Genomic DNA, 11,171 nt, shown 5'->3' on the forward strand with positions numbered 1-11,171 from the left:
CATGAATTTTGTGTTTTAGTGTGCTGTGTCTCCCATAAGACTTTTAGGTCATTATTTTTTTCTTCCCTTCCCTCCTGATTCCAGTTCTGCTCTCAAGAAGTTCTCATTAGATAATGTTGATCAACAGTGTGACTAATGTTCCTATTTTCAGACCTTGGCATAAACTTGATCTGGAAATTTGATAATGTTGTTTTGCCTGTAATGATTGCTGCTATCACTGTTCAACGGTATTAGTACCCAGGCTCTGTGGGTACAGGGTATCCCAGGTTGCAGACCTGGGTGTCTTGCCCTTTGAGTCTTGCCAGTACTAAATGGCCACAGGCTTTTGAGCAACTCCCAATTGGAGTACAAACTCCTTTATTCACTTGGCTGCCTCCATACCCTTTCCTGATTTTGAGTGGATCTTTCAGAGTGACATTGTGCTGGGGGAGAGTAATTCTGCATTACAAGCTTCTGAGTGGTAACATGAAGCCTTTCACAACAGCTTTCAAAATCTCTGGCCAGAAATTATCAAATACTCCCCTGTCTTAAAGGCCTCATCCTTCTCCATCACGGGCTGCCTGGCTAATGATGGCAGCGTTTCCCTGACACCCTTCCTAGATAAAAGCAAGTTAAGTAAGAAGAAAGGACCCCTTTCAAATAAATTCTCCATCACCAAAGAAAAAGAAACAAACCGAAAGGGAGTTCAAGATACCCTAAGAGTGAAGGAAAGAGAGGGAATCAGTCAATGTTTACAAAATAGGGTAAAAAAATAAGATCCAAGTGTCAGACTAGTTGGCTAGTTGGGAAACAATAGCTTTCTCTCAATAATGGAATATTTTACTTTACTTTGAATTTGTTTGATTTTTAGGACTATCCCTTATAGCATATTCTTCATATTTAGAAATAATGTAATATTATGCAAACTTCATAAAGACCAAGATTCCAGTTCTGATAGTAGCTCTAGTTACTTTGCTTGTAAAAGTAAGTACTTTTATAAGTAAAAGTAAAATTACTGACTAAAGTAAGAAGTACTTTACCTGAGTCTCAGTTGTACAATGGGATGAGAGTATTAACACCTACTCCAAAAGTTAATTTCATAAAACCTAGTCCACATTGGTGAAAAGTGGTTTTGTAAACTACATAAATGTTGACACGTCATCTTTATAGGATTTTATATTTGTTCAAGGAGGTTACCAAATATCTCATCCTTCCAGTTACATTGTGGCACCTTTGAAAGAGCAGAGATTTAGATTTCTTATACTCATCTCTTTTGTCATAGCACAGTTCTAAACACACAATAGTTATTTAACAAATACAATGGAATTGAACTAAAGTGAACAGATCTCCCAAAAATGGGAATAGTGGAGTGCCTCTATGTCCTAGTCCCTGACACAGAAAAATTGAAAAGGAAGCTTTGGAACTAGAGCAAAGAAAAAGAAAGTTCAGAGGAAACATAATGTAAGTCTCATGAAACCTTTCATATGCTTAAACCTTGTACTAGAGAAAGTAATTCAGCAAAGAAAAGAACAGTATTAATGTGCAGCAGGGATACTCTCCCAAGACATGCCATCAGGATTAAACAAGGATTTCTTTCAGAAACTGCTCAGAGGCAGACATGCGCTCAATAGCCAAACCCTACTCTCTCTCTTTTTTTTTTTCCTTTTAACTTTCGCCAGGGCTTGGGAAATTTTATGAATTTTCTATTTTTAGAAAATTAGCTTTTAATCAATATTTTATTATTATTTTTGGTCACATAGTTCTACCAATATTTTCCACTATCAGAGCAATTATAAAACATTTTTAGTCTTCATAGAGAAAAATTGCCTGAAGGATTTTGAAAAAAAGTGCAGTAAAAATACATATAACAATTTTAATAATACTGAGATTATATATACATGATACTATTTTTCCAAGAATGTAGGCATTTATAGCTAAATTACCTAGCAAATCCAGACTGAAGTGGACAAACTCTGGCAGGACAGTTAACGTCGTCCAGGGGAGGGAAATTACAGAGGAAATGACTACTTGCTTGGTACAATTGGGTGGTCCAGACTAATCTGGAGAGTCCTACAAGCAAGACAAAGAGAAAAGAAAGGAAAAGAAAAAAGATCTGGTTCTCTGAATCCATTTGAGAAGCAAATTACAGTCGATGGCAGAATTTTCTGCTCACCTGGGCCTATGCTATTTCTAATGGGAGTGTGTCTCCCCCTGGAGGGCAAGTAGAGCATTTGCTCCTTCTTGCTTCTTGCCCAAAGTTGAATGATTCGTTTTTGGTTCATCCATTGAGTCTTTGATTATATCATTAATTGGTTGACTGATTCATTCATCCATTAATCCAACAAATACTTATTAAATTTTGTCACTGTGCTGTTTGTTGTGATAGACACTAAAGATCCAGCCAGCTGAGATCAACAGAAATATTGTCCTAATCACCAGAAAAATTACAGTTTGATGTGAGAAACAAATATTAGATAGTCACCTGAATGCCTAAATAGTCACAATAGTGATGACTTCTATAAAGGAAAAGTGCAATGAACTGAATATTTATGTCATCTCAAAATTCATAGTTGAGATCCTAACCCTCCCAACGTGATAGTATTAAGAGGTGGGACCTTCAGGAGGTTATTAGGTCATAGGGGCACAGCCCTCGTGATGAGACTAGTGCCTTTCTAAAAGAGGGATCTTTGCCCCTTCCACCATATGAGGACACAGTAAGAAAGAGCAAATGGGGCCTCGTCAGACACCAACATCGGGATTTCTTGGACTTCCCAGCCTCCAGCGCCGTGAGAAATTAATTTCTGTTGTTCACAAGGCACCCAGTTTACAGTACTTTTATTATAGTACCCAAATAAACAAAGATAAATAGTAGGGAGGGTAATAGGACGATTCAGTAGAGGACCCAATTCAGGCTGGGAGGTCAAGAAAAGCTTCCCTAAGCATAGACCTGGAAGATGGGTAGAAACAACCAGGTCAAAGGTGTGGAGGAAGTGTGGGGAGTGGGAGGGGGCTGGCCAATGGAGCAGGGTCAGGGTATTCAAAGACCCTGAGGAGGAAAGAGTTTAGGAAGCTGGAAGACAAGGAAGAGGCGAGAATGAGAAAGAGATGAGAAGCCGGAAAGGTAGGGAGGCTCCAGATCAGGTGTGGTCTTGGGGGACATGTTAAGGATTCTGAACTGTATCGCAAAAGAACAAGAAGTCTATCAACAGGTTTTATTCAAGTGGCATGACCCCATGTGTGTTTTTAAAGGACCACTTTGACTTTTTGAAGAAGAATGGATTATAGTGGATCCATGGCAAGGATTAAAATAGAGAAAACAGCAGCCTAAGTGATCTGGACAAAAAGTCATGCAGGCTTAGATTTGAGTGGTGGCCATAAAAAGGGAGAGAAGGGGGTGAATTTGAAATATTTTAATGTTAGAATTGATAGAATTTGGTGATTAGTTACAAGCTGGAGATGAGGGGTACTGTGGTCAAGAAAGACTCCTAGGCTGGGCACGGTGGCACACACCTGTAATCCCACCACATTGTGAGGCTGAGGTGGGTGGATCATTTGAGGTCAGGAGTTCAAGACCAGCCTGGCCAATATGGTGAAACTCCACCTCTATTAAAAATACAAACATTAGCCAGAGGTGGTGATGGGTGCCTGTAATCCCAGCTACTCAGGAGGCTGAGGAAGGAGAATCACTTGTACCCAGGAGGCGGAGGTTGTAGTGAGCTGAGATGGTGCCACTGCACTTCAGCCTGGGTGACAGAGAGAGAGAAGAGAGACTCTGTCTCAAAAAGCCAGCAAGCGAACAAACAAACAACCTATATCTCTCTTTCTTTCCTTTTTTTTTTTTTTGAGATGGAGTCTTGCTCTGTTACCCAGGCTGAAGTGCAGTGGCGCCATCTCAGTTCACTGCAATGTCTGCCTCCTGGGTTCGAGCAATTCTCCTGCCTCAGCCTCCCTAGGAGCTGGGATTACAGGTGCATGCCATCTTGCCCAGCTAATTTTTGTAGTTTTAGTAGAGACAGGGTTTTGCCATGTTGGCCAGGCTGGTCTTGAACACCTGACCTCAGGTGATCCACCCACCTCAGCCTCCCAAAGTGCTGAGATTACAGGCATGAATCACCATGCCCAGCCTATATATATATCTTTCTAAAAGTATCCAAGATTGTTTAAAATTATGTTCTTTGAAGACCTCTTATCCCAACTCAAAAATTTTTAATGACATAAATATAACATTGAAACCAAAACCTGATACAGATTATACAAAAGAGATAATTACAAACCAATATCATTTATGAATATCATAGGCAGAAATGCTAAAAAATTAGCAGATTGAATCAGACAGCACAGTATGTCATGACAAAGTAGAAACTGTTTTGGGAATGTAAAGATTGTCCAATGTTAGGAAATTCATTGATATAACTAATATTATTATATCTAAGAAGGAAAATCATGTAATTTTCTTCCTAGGGTTGAAAAAGCATTTGAAAAATTAAAGTTCCATTTCCTATAAAAGTAAATTACAAAAGAGGGGTGGAAGATAATTTTCTTAACATCATAAACCATCTTGTTTATCATCATCTTACTATTTTCATAGGAAAATACTGGAGGCATTCCTGGTAATGTCTGAAACAAGGCAAGGATACCCACCATCACTATAACATTAACATAATGTTGGAGGTATTTGTCAATGCATTTTTACAAAAGAAACCTATTGGATGTGTGAAAACTGTTGATGATATAGCTATATCTAGATAACAAAAGCAAATCAATGAATAAACTACACAAACAAAAAGTTGAATTTATATGGTAGCACAATATAAAAGCAATATACAGAAGACAACAGGCTTCATACATAAGATACAAGGATGAATCAGTTAGAAAATAATATGGAATCAAGAGCCAATTGGTAATAGCAACCATAATTACAAAACTCCTAGGTATAAAGGTAAAAAGAAATACGTAAAGCCTATGAGGAAAACTATTAATATAATAGCTTCAAAGACATAAAATAGATTTGAAAAAATGAAAGACATTCTAAGTGAATTTGTAAATATAACATGATTCCAACAAAAAAGTCAAGGATTTTTTTGTTTCACTTTGTTTTTTAGTTATACAAATTGATTCTTAAGTTCATATGGAAGAAATAAATAAGAATATCCAAGAAAGTCCTGAAAGGAAGAGCAATGAGGAGGGGCCAGTCTTATCAGACGTTGGAGATATTATAAAACCTTCATAATCAAACTAGTATAAAGCTGGTGCATATAGACAGACACACTAATGGAACATAGTAGAAAGTCTAGGCATCAATCCAAGTACATATAAAAATGTAATGTATGTTAGACATTATAAAACAATGTGAAAAATGGACTTTAAAAATATATGCTGTTGAGACAACTGGGTACCATGTGGGAAAAGGTAACATTGAATGCATTGCTTATACTGCACATCCAAGAAAAACTTCACATGACTTGGTTAGCTAAACATGACTACATGGAAACTCTACAAGTTCTAGAAGAAGGCATGTGTAGATTTCTGTGTAATCTACCTATGTGTACCCCTGGGAATAGCGGGCAAAGCATTTCTATGTCTCAAAACCCAGAATCAATAAAAGACTAGTCAATTCTATTACATATACATCTATGTATTTTTTAAAGTTGTTTTACAAAATTTCGCAGTGATTTCTGGGGTGGAGGGTGGCGGGGAAGGCGGTGTTAAGAATCCTCGGGGCTGTGGCCCAGTTGGCCCGCGGAGGTGCAGGCAGGGTGAGCGGGCCCTCACTGGGGCAGCTGGAGGAGCACAGTCTGCTCCACCGGCAGGTAGATCATGCATGTTCCCAGAGCGTGAGAGCTGTTACGCTCCGCAGCTTCCACCTTGCGCAGCTCAGGCCGTCTCCTGCGGTGGCCAGTGAGTTGGCAATCAGCTTGGCTGCCTTGGAATCGCCCTCAGCAGAGATGATGGCTGCCTTTTTCTGCTGCTCGGCCTTTTCCACCACAAATCTGGTCCTCTCTGCTTCCTGCTGAGCCACCTGTTTGGCTTCCAACCCTTCTGTGAATTCCTTCCCGAAGGTCAGATGTGTCAAGGACACGCCGTCCAGGATGAGCCCAAAGGTGGCTGCTCCCTCCATAAGGTAGTTACTCACCTGCCTGGAGACCAACTCTCTCTGGGTGATTACTTCTCCAGCATCAAAGCTAGCCACCACTGACTTGAGGATCTCTGTCGTGATGGATGGCAGCACAGTCTCATCATAGTCCTCTCCCGTGCTGGTGAAGACGCAGGAAGCTGGCTAGCGACGGGCCCGAAGAGGATATGCAGTGTGATGTTGACATTCTGTAAATCTTTGCTACCAGTGATATCTGGTACATGACGTGGTGGAGAAAGGCAGTCAAAGATAATTGGTTTCTGTACCCATGAGATGAGAAAGTGAGTCCCTTCCCCTACCACAATGTCCTGTACTCCACGGAATCGGTCAAAGATGACAGCTGTGTGCCCAGCATCCATATTATGTAAGGCAGAGTTCACTACGCCTCCTGCAACAGCTAAGGCCAGGCCATACTTGCTGATGGACTCAAACACTTTGGCTGCCATGTTTTCTTCTGCTGGACCCTCTCACACCTGCTTCCACTCTGATCTACACATGAATTCCCCAGCCACCCAATTCTATTACATATTTTGTTTTTTTAAAAAATGTATGGCCCAAATACCATAAACAAAGCCAAAGACAAATGAGTCACTGGACAAAACAGTTGCAATTTTCACCACAGAATAAAATGTGATCTCTCTAATATGCAAGAGCTCTGAGAAATAAAACGACACAGATCCAGTAGAAAAATGAGCCAAAGACATGAACAGATAGAAATAATTTATGCAAGTGGCCCTTAAAATAGTAAAACATGCACAACTCACTCAAAAAAGAAAGGCAAATTACATTATATTGAAACAGCATTTCTTATTGTGTTGGCAAAAATTCAAAAGTTTGAGAGTACATTTTATTACTAAAACTATAGGGAAAAGAGACACAGTGATATGCTACTGGTAGAAGTATAGAGTGATACAGTTCTTAAGGAGGGAAATTTAGTATGATCTAGCAAAATTACAAATGGATTAATTTGTCCTTTAACCCAGCAATGATATTTTTGGGGACTCTACACTAAAAGTACTTCTGTACAAATTTGAAATATTATATACACAAGGTTAGTATTCATTGTGGTATTCTGAGTGACAAAAGTCTAGAAACTCCCCAAATATCCATCAATAGGGGAACAGTTGAGTGGTTAAATAAACTGTAGTATATAGTGGAGTACTATGAACCCATAAACATGAGGTATATCTGTATGTGTTGCTCTAGAATGATAGCCACAATATTTTATGAGAAGCTACTTTAGTGCAAAATGAAGCATTGGAAAGATAAAAGCAATAAAAGACTAGTAAATATAAAACTAATAAAAATGGTTATCTACACAGAGTAGGGAAGGAAAATGGATGAAAATGGAAGGGAGAGGCCAGCACGGTGGCTCATGCCTGTAATCCCAACACTTTGGGAGGCCAAAGTGAGCGGATCACCTGAAGTCAGGAGTTTGAGACCAACCTGGCCAACATGGTGAAATCCCACCTTTACTAAAAATACAAAATTAGCTGAACATGTTGGTGCATGCCTGTAATCCCAGATACTCGGGAGGCTGAGGCAGGAGAATCACTTGATCCTGGGAGGTGGAGGTTGCAGTGAGCTGAGATTGCACCACTGCACTGTAGCCTGGGCAACAAAGTGAGACTCCACCACAAAAAAAAAAAAAAAAAAAAAAAAAAAAGGAATGGGAAGGAGATACGGCTGAGTATACCTTTTTATGTAGTTTCAACTTTAGAATCATATAATCATTTAATATATTCAACAATTAAGTTAAACCAAAAAGAGAAAAAAGAACAATCCCTAAAACTGAAACAAGTGAAATAAAGCTGTTTACAAGGTTGATAACATAACCAAAAAGAAAGATTTATTTCAAATAACTTTTAAACACAAGACTTTGTCTTTTCTTAGTGAAATATATTCTAGGATCAAAACAAACTACAAAGAACTCTTAAGCTTCATTCTGTAATTTTATTGTTACTTCTAACAGTGGTATTGTAAAACTATTTTGTGTATTTTATAAGATAAAGCAAGTTTAGTGTAAGAAGCAATAAAAATGTGAAATCAAATAAGTAAACATCTAGTGTTTAAACTGCAAGCTACAAGTGTTCAGAAGATGCCAATAATCTCACTGAAGACTATGGACAAGCTGAACAACTTGGATCTGTGGATGAATCTCTGAGCTGGAAAACACAAAAGACTATTCTTCAGTGGACCAAGCAAGATGACTCCTCAGACAACGTCTGTGAAGCTGATGTCATACGGCACACCCTGACGCTGAATATATAAGGCCTTAATTTTAATCTAAAATGCAACCACTCTCTGAGCATCCAGATTTTCAGCTATTCAAGATTCAGAGAACAAAAAGTTATTTCTGGAAATATTTTAGGAAGTCAAATAATTTCTTTTGTATTTTGATGGAATTCTTTTTTTTCTTCTTCTTCTTTTTTTGACATAGAGTCTCGCTTTGTCGCCCAGGCTAGAGTGCAGTGGCGTGATCTTGGCTCACTGCAAGGTCTGCCTCCCTGATTCATGCCATTCTCCTGCCTCAGCCTCCTGAGTAGCTGGGACTACAGGCACCCACCACCATGCCCAGCTAATTTTTTGTATTTTTTATTAGAGACGGTGTTTCACCATGTTAGTCAGGATGGTCTCGATCTCCTGACCTCGTGATCCGCCCGCCTTGGCCTCCCAAAGTGCTGGGATTACAGGCGTGAGCTGCCGTGCCCGGCCAATGGAATTCTTTTTAAAATATTTTTGGCTTGAGATGGAAAAAGCAGCAAAGTAACTAAAGACAGATTTTAGGCTGCATTATAGAAGTGTTTCAAAAAATAGGGATTGCATTGGTTGGTTTAAATGTCAACTGTGGGGAAAGCTTTAGGCTCAGGATTTGGCACTGCTCCCAAGATCTTGTTTTCAGAGAAATTGATAACACACGTGCCAGAAAGTGGGCCCAGTTAGGAATTCCATCTAACCAGACAAAAAGTAGTATTGCTTAATGCGTTTGGAAGAATTTCCACAAGTGTGAAAGAATTGTAAAACATCAGGAACTTGTTGCAAATTATTAATTTAAATATGATTTGAAATATGCCTGTTTCTGGAGAATGAAGGCCAAAGAGAGGAATTTCATCCAGCAATAAACAGCAATGACAGTTTGAAGCCAAACTCTTTATATAAAGCTACTTTTACTAAAGGAGAATTATATTATTTTAAGTAAATAGTTTTATTTTTAAGTTATGTTTAATTTATCTATACAATTCTTGTAGGTCAAAGTAAGTAATACTTCAATAATGTGGCACAAATTTTAAAGTTTAATATTGAATAAAATTAGGAGTATCAATTTTTTTATTTTTATTTTTTGAGACAGAGTCTTGCTCTGTCGCCCAGGCTGGAGCTCACTGTGAGAGAAGGAAAAGCTAGAAAGAACTCCTCAAAGGATTTTTAACTCTGAGACAAACTAGCATTATTCCCACTTCCACTGTGAGGTCAACATGCAGGATGAGGCATTTAGGTTAGATTTCTTAAAAAGCTTGAGAGTGATGGATGTGTGAGAGAGGAAGGAGCCTGCATCTCCTCTCCAAGAAGCCTTAAAAACCAGAAGAGAGTCTTACTTGTCTGAGTTTAGCTTGGGAAGAAACAGATTTACATATTCCTGAGACCAGCTCAGTGCTATTTCAGCAATTCTACCACCCACATTTTAACTCCAAACCAAAAGTTGAATGAATCCTGAAATGATTGCATGTTTTTCACAACAGGAAGATTACCACAGTCTCTTAATACCCACAGATGCTTCTGTAATCCTTTTCTTTCTCCCTATTTCCCCAAGTAATGCCATACTCAGGCCCTTGCAATCTCCTGCCTGGAAGACTATTCCTCTGCTATCTGTGTCTAGAGGCTAGCAGATTGGACACTGCGGCTCTAGGATTTACAATACACACCTGTAACATATCATAGTCTACTTTCAAATAGTGTAAAAATCTTATAGCAATTTGCTTTCAGTTTCTCCCTTATGTTTTTTATTGTTTTTATCATACATATTGCTTCTATGTATGCTAAAACCCAACTGGATATTTATTATTTCTACTTTAAATAGTCATTTATTTTTTCAAGAGATTAAAAAGTGAGAGGTTGGGTGCAGTGGCTTACGTCTGTAATCCCAGCACTTTGGGAGGCCAAGGTGGGAGAATCACTGGAGCCCAGGAGTTCAAGATCAGCCTGGGCAACATGGTGAAACCCCGTTCTTACAAAAAAAAAGAAAAATACAAAATTTAGCCGGGCATGGTGGCACACACCTGTAGTGCCAGCTACCAGGGAGGCTGAGGGAGGAGAATCGTTTGAGCCTGGGAGGTTGAGGCTGAAGTGAGCCGTGATTGCACCATTGTACCCTAGCCTGGATGACAGAGCAAGACTCTTTTTTAAATAAATAACTAAATAGTGAGAAAATGTTTTAACTATTTTGCTTATATTTATCACTTCTCACACTCTTTATCTTTTTATATTGGTCAAATTTTTGTTATTATTTTTCTTTCGCCTGAAGAACTTCCTTTAACACTTCACCTTTGTTGGTATTTTTTAAAGTCTTTATTTCACCTTTATTTTTGAAAGACATTTTTGCGAGGTAGAAAAAATTCTGGCTCAATCTTGTCTTTCACTTTTCATAGCTTCTATAAGAAATCTGCTGGCCTTATTTTTTTATTCCTCTACATCAGGGATGACGAACTTTTCTGTAAACGTCCATACAGTAAATCTTTTAGGTTTTGCAAGCCATATAGTCTCTGTTGCAACTACCAGCTCTGCCATTGTAACACAGAAACAGCCATAGCAAATACATAAATGAGTGTATACGGCTGTGTTCCACCAAAACTTCTTTTTGCAGAAATAAGAAGTGATCTAGATTTGACCCAGGGGTCATAGTTTGCCAACCCCTGCTGTGTATGTAATATGTCTCTCTCTCTCTTTCTCTCTCTCCTTCCCTTCCTTCCTTCCCTCCTTCCCTCCCTCCCTCTCTCTCTTTTCTCTTTCTTCCTTCCTTCCTTTCTTTCTTTCTTTCTTTCCTTCCTTCCTTCCTTCCTTCCTT

At 38.9% G+C, this 11,171-nt stretch overlaps 1 pseudogene; it reads right to left on the minus strand.

The window, feature by feature from the left end:
* Positions 1–5,747: 5,747 nt before the first annotated feature.
* LOC111555262 lies at positions 5,748–6,558 on the minus strand (annotated as a pseudogene).
* Between the last annotated feature and the right edge of the window lie 4,613 nt (positions 6,559–11,171).

The sequence above is a fragment of the Piliocolobus tephrosceles genome, chromosome 10 (genome assembly GCF_002776525.5).
Source record: "Piliocolobus tephrosceles isolate RC106 chromosome 10, ASM277652v3, whole genome shotgun sequence".
Lineage (NCBI taxonomy): Eukaryota > Metazoa > Chordata > Mammalia > Primates > Cercopithecidae > Piliocolobus > Piliocolobus tephrosceles.